Raw genomic sequence first — 11,324 nt, 5'->3', positions numbered from 1 at the left:
GTTTTTTATTTTTCACAAGCAAGACAATACATACATGACAAGACAAACTAAGACAAAAATAATAATAATAATAATAATAATAATAATAATAATAATAATAATAATAATAATAATAATAATAATAATAATAATAATAATAATAATAATAATAACATCAAGGGGGTGAGGGGGGGTGGGGGTTGCAGAGTGTTACAAAGGTTCAGTACACAAACATATTCCAGATAGTGATCTAATAAAGTTCAGAGGACCTTGAAGGCCATCGGGCCGATCACTCTCTTGAAGAGACAGAGCAGCCTGTTCCATTGATAACAAGTCCATGAAGTCCTTGCGCCAGTTCTCCAAACTGAAGCAGTTCAGTTTGCGTTCTTTCCAGTTCATTAAAATAATCCATTTGCATGCTAGAAAAGCCAGTGCTACAATATTATTTACAATCTTTGCTTGAGCAGTGTCCATTTTTACACCCAATATACACGTTATAGGGCAAGGATTAATGTCAATTTGGAGAGTAACTGACAGGTCCTCAGCAATGTCCAACCAAAATTGCCTAACAAGCGGGCAGTGCCACCACAGCAAGTGCATGAGCGTACCCTCTACTCCACACCCATGCCAGCACAATTTGGGTAGGGTGTGATTCATTTTATTCAGTGTACAGGGTGTTATATAGGCCCTGTGTAGTATCTTTAATTGTATAGTTTTATATCTAACACATTTTGATATTTTAGTACTATTCCTAAGTGCTGCTTCCCATTGTGTTTCAGATATAGGTATACCCACGTCATCTATATCTGGTGTGTATAAACATCACCACCAACATCCAATCTGTCACTGGCCCACTATTCTTTTTTTTATCCACTTTTTCTCCTTATTTTCTATTTTTCTCCCATCCCAATTTCGTATAGCCAATTCTCCCCTTCAATTCTCCCCTCCCCTGTCTTGAACGTTGCTAGACTATGCCCCCCACTGGTCGGTTGTAGGGAGGATAGAAGCCTTGCATCACGTGTCCCCTCCGGTACACGAGGAGGCAGCCTGTCGCATCTTTTCACCAGACAGCGCGGTGGCGAGGTGTAACGTGTGGGAGGCTCACGCTGCCCCCGATACTTCCTCTCTCTGCTGTGCAGGCGTCACCCAACCGACCTGTAGGAGTCGCTGTCCACCACGTCCGATCCCCACCCATCGACTTCCACCCGCTGACTCTACCAATTGAGATAGTATGACGCCGACTCGGGGAGTCGAGACCGGAGTCTCTTGCATTGGTGACGAGCGCAATCTCCGCTACGCCAGCTTTGGAGGATAATGATGGATGAGAACAACTTTATCAAAAAACAAACACGTTTCAGCTGTGAAAGCTTTCATCCAGGTTACATAACAATGAAAATATAATTATATATATAAAGAGATCTCAAATAGGCCACACAAAGGTGCACCAGCACACACACGGAGGCTGCACGGCTGGGGGAACAGGAAGTGATATCAACCAATCCAGGAGAGGGCTAGTTAGTTGCTTTGATATCAGTGGTTTGACTGGGAACTAGCTAAGTCAACTGGTTCTGTCAGAGAACGCCTTCATGGTCCCTGCGGCGGCTTCTATAGTAGCCAGTCAGGGGCCTCCATGTCACGTGTCATCCAAATGGAATGTCTCCGTCCAGGAGCCTCAGAATGTACAGTAAATGACCAAGTATGGTCTTGTCAATATTCCAATGTACAGTTTTGCTTGTACAGTTGTACAGTGTCCCCCACCCACCCACCCACCCCTCCTACCCAACCCCCCCCCCCCCACCCACCCAACCACCCAACCACCTCCAATGTACAGGCCCCCCCACCCCCCCCCCCAACCCCCACCTACCCAACCTCCTCCAATGTACAGTTTCTACGTCAAATGTATATACTCTCTTTTCTGGACTCTTTTCGTATCACAAACAGTACTGTATTTGCAAATCTGGTATGTCATAAATGTATAGATGTAGCAGTACTGTCTATCTGTATGTCATGTATTATGTCATGTTATGATGAATTGAAAATGGGGGACCCTGATGTAAACAAGACGAAAGTCTTTCTCTGGTCTGCAACAATTGTGTGTATTGAGCTGTACTGTACTGTACCCATTCTGCAATCTGTTAATAAAGTTTTCAATCAATCAATCAAAGACAGAGTGCGCGCTGCCGCACAGCAAACACCGGGACCCAAACCCACGACTGGTCACGTCCCCCACCAGGGGCCATACCCACGTAGCTGTCCTGCTGGACGGAGGAAGCTGCTATTACTAAATCTCTTTTGTCAACATGTCTTTTGTCAACATGTCTTTGTCAACATGTCTTTGTCAACATGTCTTTGTCAACATGTCTTTGTCAACACCGGAGGCCAGGGGAACTTCCTCCCGACATCAATCACACGCCTGTCCACAGCCTGGATGACTGAGACGCCTCAGGCTCCAACGTCCCACCTGGCTGGACGAGGGGAATGTAGGGCTTGAAACGAGTCACGCGTTTCGTTCAATTCTTACAATGCACAATTGAACGTAATCGCCGATTATCGATTTCAAATTTCAAACCGGTACATGCAATTTTTCGTAATACAAATTCAAATCATGCTGTTGAAATAACAATTAAAACGTGATTGCAAGATCCTACCTAACCTCATTCATTTCGGCCAGACAGGCTTCATTAGATAAAAGGCAGAAACGAGACAACATTAGAAGGTCACTACTACACTTTATCAAACATATCACTCAACATGGAATAGAGGCACAGCCCTTGTATAAGTTTGGATGCAGAGAAAGCTTTCGATTCGGTAAGGTGGTCCTTCTTATACAGTTACATTTACATTGAGCCATTTAGCTGAACGCTTTTATCCAGCGACTTACAAGTTCTGTAGGACAAGTCAGCAGGAAGGGCACACCTCTATCAGCTGAGTAACAATGTTCATCAATGTGTTTTGTATTGTGTTGTCTTGACCACCTGCAGCCCACCATGCCCTCTGTGTGGTCACGCCTGTAAACCTGCTGATGGAGAAAACACAGTGCGCACTAAGGGGCGGGGCACTAAGTGACAAAACACACAGAGATTATTGCACACATGCATCCTACACATACATCCTACACACACACACACACACACACACACACACACACACACACACACACACACACACACACACACACACACACTCACACTCACACTCACACTCACACCCACACACACACACACACACACACACACACACACACACACACACACACGCACACACACACACACGAGTTAGCCACAGCTGAGTTCATAAACACATGGCATGCGGGGAAAAGCAATAGTTTGACGCTAATCTAATGATGAAGAAGAAGAAGAGGCCAAAAGCCCTTCATCCCAAAGGGGCACGACGTCTGGGAAATTAATGGGTGACATCATGAGCCAGCAATGTGACTGGACGTTTATTGGTTAGAAATGTCACAAATTATGCATTTGAGCATCACATCAAGTTATCGTTGTGTGATACAATAATAATGTATTTTAATGAGGAAAGATATAGCTCAACGTCACTCTGCAAATATAGCTAGATTTGTATGAAACGATATAGAGACTATTATTTAAGTTCTCCCTGGAGCAGCTTTGGATGTTTAAAAGGAGTTAGCAGGCTGCCCTATGCCACATCTTCCCTGGAACCGACAGAGACAAAGAGACAAGGCTCTTTTACAAACACTGCATATTTACAGTGTTCATCAGAGTGACTGTGTTCATCAGAGTGACAGTGTTCATCAGAGTGACAGTGTTCATCAGAGTGACAGTGTTCATCAGAGTGACAGTGTTCATCAGCGTGACAGTGTTCATCAGCGTGACAGTGTTCATCAGAGTGACAGTGTTCATCAGAGTGACAGTGTTCATCAGAGTGACAGTGTTCATCAGAGTGACAGTGTTCATCAGAGTGACAGTGTTCATCAGAGTGACAGTGTTCATCAGAGTGACAGTGTTCATCAGAGTGACAGTGTTCATCAGAATGACAGTGTTCATCAGAGTGACAGTGTTCATCAGAGTGACAGTGTTCATCAGAGTGACAGTGTTCATCAGAGTGACAGTGTTCATCAGCGTGTTCATCAGAGTGACAGTGTCCCTCCTATCTGTCCGAGCTCCTGCACCGCCACACCCCCCACCGATCCCTCAGATCAGCTGACCAGATGCTATTGGTGGTACCCAGAACCAGGCTCAAGACTAGGGGAGACAGAGCTTTCTCCACCGCAGCGCCTAGACTGTGGAACAGCCTCCCCCTCAGCGTACAGGCCGCCCAGACCGTACAGGCTTTTAAATCACTCTTGAAAACCTACCTGTTCTCCTTGGCCTTCCCCCCTACTTAACCACCACTAGACCCCTGGCCCTTCTATCCTATTTGTTTTACTGTGTCCTACCAGTTTTTATTACTTTCATTGCTTTATTATGTTTTTAATCCTATATCTTGCACCATATTGTTTTGTTTTTGTTGCTTTCATTGCTTTGCTATGTTTTTTTTTCTTTCTTTCTTTTAATCTTATACCTTGCCTCACACTATTGTGTTTTTATCAACTTGCTTGTGAAGCACTTTGGTGTCAGCTGCCGCTGCTTGGAAATGTGCTATACAAATAAAACTGACTTGACTTGACTTGTTCATCAGAGTGACACTTGGGTGCTGCAGTGTTGAGTGCAGCCTACTAGAGACATACTATTAGTTTAGTAGGTAGTGATATAGACAAGGAAGATGATGTAGTGGAAGAGAGCCTGATAGTAAAAGACAGTACAAAGGTTCCTTTTGATTTCGTTAAATGTCATTTCAGATGTTGATTGAAGAAGTTGTTTTTAGTCGACGGTGGAAAATTGGTCAGGTTTTGTATTAACTCTGTATATCCCGGACAACAAAGAAGATATACTTTCCACCCGGCAGATCCTTATTACGCACCTATGTACGGTGTATTCTGACACTGAGATACTATTGTTGACCTTCGACCCCCACTGTATTTGTACAGTACCTCCCAACACCCCTCTGCTTATACACCACTTGTTTTATACTTTCAATCCTCAATGTTCGACATTCACTTTAGAATTGTTGCGTTGGTCCTCTTTGTGTGAACAAACACCCTTTCACTACCACACTACAGAGGGTTAACCTTTCACTACCACACTACAGAGGGTTAACCTTTCACTACCACACTACAGAGGGTTAACCTTTCACTACCACACTACAGAAGGTTAACCTTTCACTACCACACAACAGACGGTTAACCTTTCACTACCACACTACAGAGGGTTAACCTTTCACTACCACACTACAGAAGGTTAACCTTTCACTACCACACTACAGAGGGTTAACCTTTCACTACCACACTACAGAAGGTTAACCTTTCACTACCACACTACAGAAGGTTAACCTTTCACAACCACACTACAGACGGTTAACCTTTCACTACCACACAACAGACGGTTAACCTTTCACTACCACACTACAGAGGGTTAACCTTTCACTACCACACTACAGAAGGTTAACCTTTCACAACCACACTACAGACGGTTAACCTTTCACTACCACACTACAGAGGGTTAACCTTTCACTACCACAATACAGACGGTTAACCTTTCACTACCACACTACAGAAGGTTAACCTTTCACTACCACACTACAGACGGTTAACCTTTCACTACCACATTACAGACGGTTAACCTTTCACTACCACACTACAGAAGGTTAACGTATGGTTATGTCTATAACCATAGTTATATGAGTATAGTGACGCTCTGCGTCTACTGGAATACACTTCCATATCAGTACTAGCACTGAATAAATTTTCACATGCACCTTTACACACCCATCCGCCTGGCCACACCCCCATCCGCTCCTCTACATAAGCAGGGGTGTGGCCATACTAACAGCTCCTTCCCAAGTCTTTCACCACAAAGGCGAAGACCACGGGGTCCTCAGTGAGTCCGACGCAGAGCGTCACTATACTCATATAACTATGGTTATAGACATAACCATACGTTATATATCGTATAGCTCCGCTCTGCGTCTACTGGAATACAGGAGCTGAGCAGAGCGGAAGCTCGACAAATTTACCCGCTGAGGCCCCCCACAACCATCAGAACCGGGGAGGACCCGAGCCCCCGGACCCCCCTAGCGGAGGACGGGAGGGTATCGGATCCGACTGTGCGAAGAGGAGTTTAGCAAGTCAAACGCACAGGGTGAGCAGACCGTGGGACTTACCTTCCACAGAAGAACCCACGACTACACAAACGCGCAACCCACATGCCACTAGGGAACGAACAGGAAGAAATAAAACCCCTGTTACAACCCTTAATATCACGGGGTCAAGGGCAAAAACCCAACCCCGTGGCAAGGCCGTAGCAGCGGAGCGCGAAGGAGGACCCAGCCCCAGGAAGGGACTGGACCCCCCGGAAAAGTGGGGGCCTGGTGAGGCCAACGACGCTGCAGCATCGAGATCCCACCAGGCGGTCACTAGTGACACCACCCCCCATATCGCCAGTGTATTTGGACAGGGCCCATCCAAGAACAGGCCCTTCCCCCCTACAGCACGCCGCCCCGAAGCACTCAATAGGCTACACCCACAGCAGGACCAGGCAGCGCACCGGGGAGACAACCCCCAAAAGAGGTCGATCCCTCAATCCAGGCAACAGGCCACTCGACCTGAGCCTGGAGCACTGCGGACTAGACAGGCGCCAAAGGGGTCTGCTGAAACAGCACCCCGGCGGAAGGGCCGTATGCTGGCATGCGTTGCACCATGTCGCAGCCTCCACAAAAAAAACCTTGACTCTCTAGAGGGGCCGAGGCAGAGAAGGCTGACATGATTGGCAGACGTCATGAAAGGTGCGGGGGCACACTCACAGGTAGACGGGGCCAAACCCGGCCTACCCCGAGAGTTGACTCTGCTACCAACACACCAGGGAACCAACCACCCCCTTGGTTCTAACATGCGGCGGTTGTTCCTATAACCCCCCAAGAAAAAACTCCAAAAACACAACTGCGGGTATACACTGGCTATACAGCAGTACAAGTGTTTCAGTTTTCAAGAAAGGGTTAACCCAGGCCAACAGGTAGACGAAAACAAATTAGAACCCGGGCCCGGCGGACCGGGACGTACACAGGGATGCCAGAGGAGTTCTACAAGAACCACCTGAACAGCCCCCTCCCAGCCCCGCCAAGCAGGAGAAGAGAGGGGCGAAAAAGAATGGAGAAGGACCAGGCTCCTTCAGCACGGCGCAAGGTACAATACAACATGGACCAAGCAACAGTGAGGGATAACACGTAGTAACACAACCACGAACATCTCCATAACGGCAAACCCTGCAACGCCCGGACCGACCCGGCATTTTCCCCCCGAAAAAGCACAAGTCCCTCAGGGTACCAGAACAGCAGATCTGCGCCCCGGCGGACAATGGGTTAACTGACCTGGTCCGGCGCGACCAGAACCAGTCCCGTGCCCTAATCACGCCGCCATCCCCAGTCCCAGGAGGGGGGTAAGTACGCGTGTCGAACCAAAACATTATAGAGGGCGCCACCCAGACGGTCAGAACACAAAGCACCGCGCCCGGTGGCCCACCCCAAGGGCGTGAGACCCCTCTACCAATGCTTTGATCTATTCTGTTAACATCCCCCAGAGATGAACGAGAATTCGTCGAGACAAGCCTAGTACACTGGCGCTCGGAAGAGACAAACTCCATCCCAGTTGCCCCATAAAAACGCTGTTTCAATGATGAGGAACCAAGGCGCGCAAGCCCATGCATGGTGAAATACGGACATGGGTCCCATACGACGCGGCTGATGGAAAACAACACCCGTCAACCTGCTCCATAAAAGAGGGGACGGGGAGTGACGTACCCTATGGCGGGGGGAATCCCATGACTCAACCGACCATTACAGGCGAGGAGTCAGGGAACTCCCTAAACAACACCCCGTCAACCTGCTCCACAAAAGAGGGGACGGGGAACCCCCAAAGAGACTTCCCACGTGAGCAATAAATTGAAAAGACATATGCAACATTGAGCTATGTAACAATTGGACTAGGACTCTCTGAGGAGGAGGCTCTGAAACTCTGAGGAGGCTCCCTCACTGAGAGGGAGGCTCTGAACTCACCGAGGAGGCTCTGAAACTCCCTGAGGAGGAGGCTCTGAAACTCCCTGAGGAGGAGGCTCTGACCCAATATACACACTACTAGTAGGGAGCAGAGCAGAAGAACAAATCGTCTCTACTGCATTGCATCACCTACCAAGCTCAATACACATACAACAGAGCAGAACTTCTTTTTAAGTTCTACTCACCATGACAATCTGAGGAGGAGGCTCTGAAACTCTGAGGAGGCTCCCTCACTGAGAGGGAGGTTCTGAAACTCACAGAGGAGGCTCTGAAACTCCCTGAGGAGGAGGCTCTGAAACTCCCTGTAACAGAGGTCCACAACATGGAGCCTGAAAATAACTCACGAAAGTCTCACAACCAATAGAAACACGCCCAGTGACGTACTCTATGGCAGCGGGAATTCCGTGGCCCACCGCCCAATATGGCGTGGGACCAGGAAACTCCCTCCCCCCTCCTCCCTACCCTGTGACGCGCTGATCCAGCAACGTGACAGGAAGCCCGAAGGACAGGAGGCCCAACCCCCTGACCAATCAGAAAAAGGGGAGGGAGGTTTTACCAGTTCACCCCCTCATGACCCCTCACCCCTGATACGATGCAATGACAAAGCAGATGTAACAGAGGCAACTCGCCCCTGCCACGAATTCGACCATGCCTTGAGTGGGAGTCGAACCCCAGGCGTCCGCACTGCGGGCGACATCACAAACCGCTGCGCCAAGAAAGGAATTCCCTCCTAAGCGCTCAGTTTGGATGCCTCTGGGGAGTGAGTTTTACACCCGTTACACTCACCCCCCCTAAACTCACACCACCCAAGGCATCCGGGTCACGGCACCAGTGTAACAGAGGCAACTCGCCCCTGCCACGAATTCGACCATGCCTTGAGTGGGAGTCGAACCCCAGGCGTCCGCACTGCGGGCGACATCACAAACCGCTGCGCCAAGAAAGGAATTCCCTCCTAAGCGCTCAGTTTGGATGCCTCTGGGGAGTGAGTTTTACACCCGTTACACAGAGCCATGACACCAGTCGTAGCATGCTACATGAAGCGTTAACAGCTTCACATAGACTCATGTGCGAACCTGCCACCTGCATTTTTACACCTTTTCCTAAAGGAAGAAAAACACAGACCAAGAGAGGGCCCCTTTAAGGGCCCATGTACAAGAGCTTACACATGTAACTTCTGTAGGCCAACACCTAACCCAGTTGTGGATCTTAACGACACACACAACCCTCCACCACAACAAAAAAGGCAAAAGTACACTCTCACTACCGTAAGAGGAACGCCGTTTTTCATAACGAGAGAAGACACAAGTCCTTGATTAAGTACTGGCCACAGGCCTTGCTAAGTCCACATGACAGCCACCAAACAATCTTCAGAAAGGAATTGCCTCTCTAAGCAGGAGCACAACCCCAGCAGAAGCTGAGGGGTTACACCGTATCCCCACAAACATAGTGAAACAATATATTGTAAACAAAATCATGTTTGAGGGGAGGGGGGGGGGGGGGGGGGGCCCAGGGGAAAACCGGGGGAAAAAACGACCCCTCACCACCTTACCCCTGATACGAATCGTTTGAACAGGTACAGCCCTGTTAATATGTGAAACACGCCACCTGTTTATTGTCATCACAAGCTGAGAGAGGGACTCACCCCTCGATCACATGCCACTATGCATAGCTTTGCAGGGTTTTTAACCCAGCCAGTTGTGAGCTCAGCTACGTTGCCTACCTTGCTTCTATGCGAGGTTTTAGGCGGTGAATAACAACACCAGCCTACAAACCACTGCAATGGAGGGGGGGGGGGGGGGGGGGCGCTGCTGATGGAGATTCAGTGTTCAGAATAACAGAACATGAGGTGAGGAGGACCTTTAAGAAAGTGAATATCAGGAAGGCAGCAGGACCGGACGGTATCCCCGGCCGCGTCCTAAAAGTCTGTGCCGACCAACTGGCCCCAGTATTCACTGACATATTTAACCTGTCCTTAGAACAGGCTGTCATCCCCACCTGTTTGAAGAAGTCCACCATCATCCCTGTACCCAAAAAATCTACGCCCACTTGCCTCAACGACTACCGCCCTGTAGCTCTCACCTCCATAGCCATGAAGTGCTTTGAGAAGCTAGTGAAGGGCTACATCTGTTCCTCCCTCCCCATCAACCTGGACCCCCTGCAATTTGCATATTGCCCCAACAGGTCCACGAAGGACGCCATAGCCCATGTTCTGCACACAGCAGCATCACACCTGGACAAGAGGCAGGGGAACTATGTGAGAATGCTATTCATCGACTACAGCTCAGCATTCAATACCATAGTCCCCTCCAAACTCATAGCCAAGCTCAGGGACCTGGGCTTGAACTATGACCTCTGCCAGTGGGTCTTGGACTTCCTGACGGGCAGTCCCCAGGTGGTGAGAGCAGGCAACTGCACCTCCTCATCCATCACCCTCAACATAGGGGCCCCACAGGGCTGTGTTCTGAGTCCCCTCTACTCCCTGTACACACATGACTGTGTGGCTCAGCGGAGCAACAACACAATCATCAAATTTGCTGACGACACAGTAGTGGTGGGCCTGATCTCTGCAAACGACGAGAGGGCCTACCTGGAAGAGGTCAAGGTCCTGGCGGGATGGTGCCAGGAGAACAGACTATCCCTGAACGTCAGCAAAACAAAGGAGATGATTGTGGACTTTAGGAGGTCGGGGGTCAAGGACTACAGCCCCCTCAGCATCGACGGGGCACCGGTTGAGAGAGTGAACAGTTTTAAGTACCTCGGAGCCCACATATCCGAGGACTTTGACATGGACCACACACATTGACAGTGTTGTGAAGAAGGCACGACAATGCCTCTACTTCCTCAGGCGCCTAAGGAAGTTCCAAGTCAGTCAGAAGATCCTTAAGAACTTCTACTCATGTACAATAGAGAGCATCCTGACTGGCAATATCACCTCCTGGTTTGGGAATAGCACTGCACAAGACCGAAGCAGACTACAAAGAGTGACACGTTCAGCGGAACGCACAATTGGAGGGGGGCTTCCCACCCTCCAGAACATTTACAACAAGCGGTGCAGGGGTAAGGCTAAGAGAATCATCAAGGACTCCAGCCACCGGAACAACTGCCTCTTTGAACTGCTGCGGTCAGGCAAGCGATACCGGAGTCTCAAGGCGAGCACAGAAAGACTCAGAAGAAGCTTCTATCCCCAGGCCATCAGGCTGCTCAACGAACAATAAACACTATGC

Source organism: Notolepis coatsorum, assembly GCF_963971535.1.
Source record: "Notolepis coatsorum genome assembly, chromosome: 15".
In the NCBI taxonomy this organism is placed as follows: Eukaryota; Metazoa; Chordata; class Actinopteri; order Aulopiformes; family Paralepididae; genus Notolepis; species Notolepis coatsorum.
The sequence above is the reverse complement of the archived record's forward strand: the minus strand, read 5'-3'. Positions refer to the sequence as shown.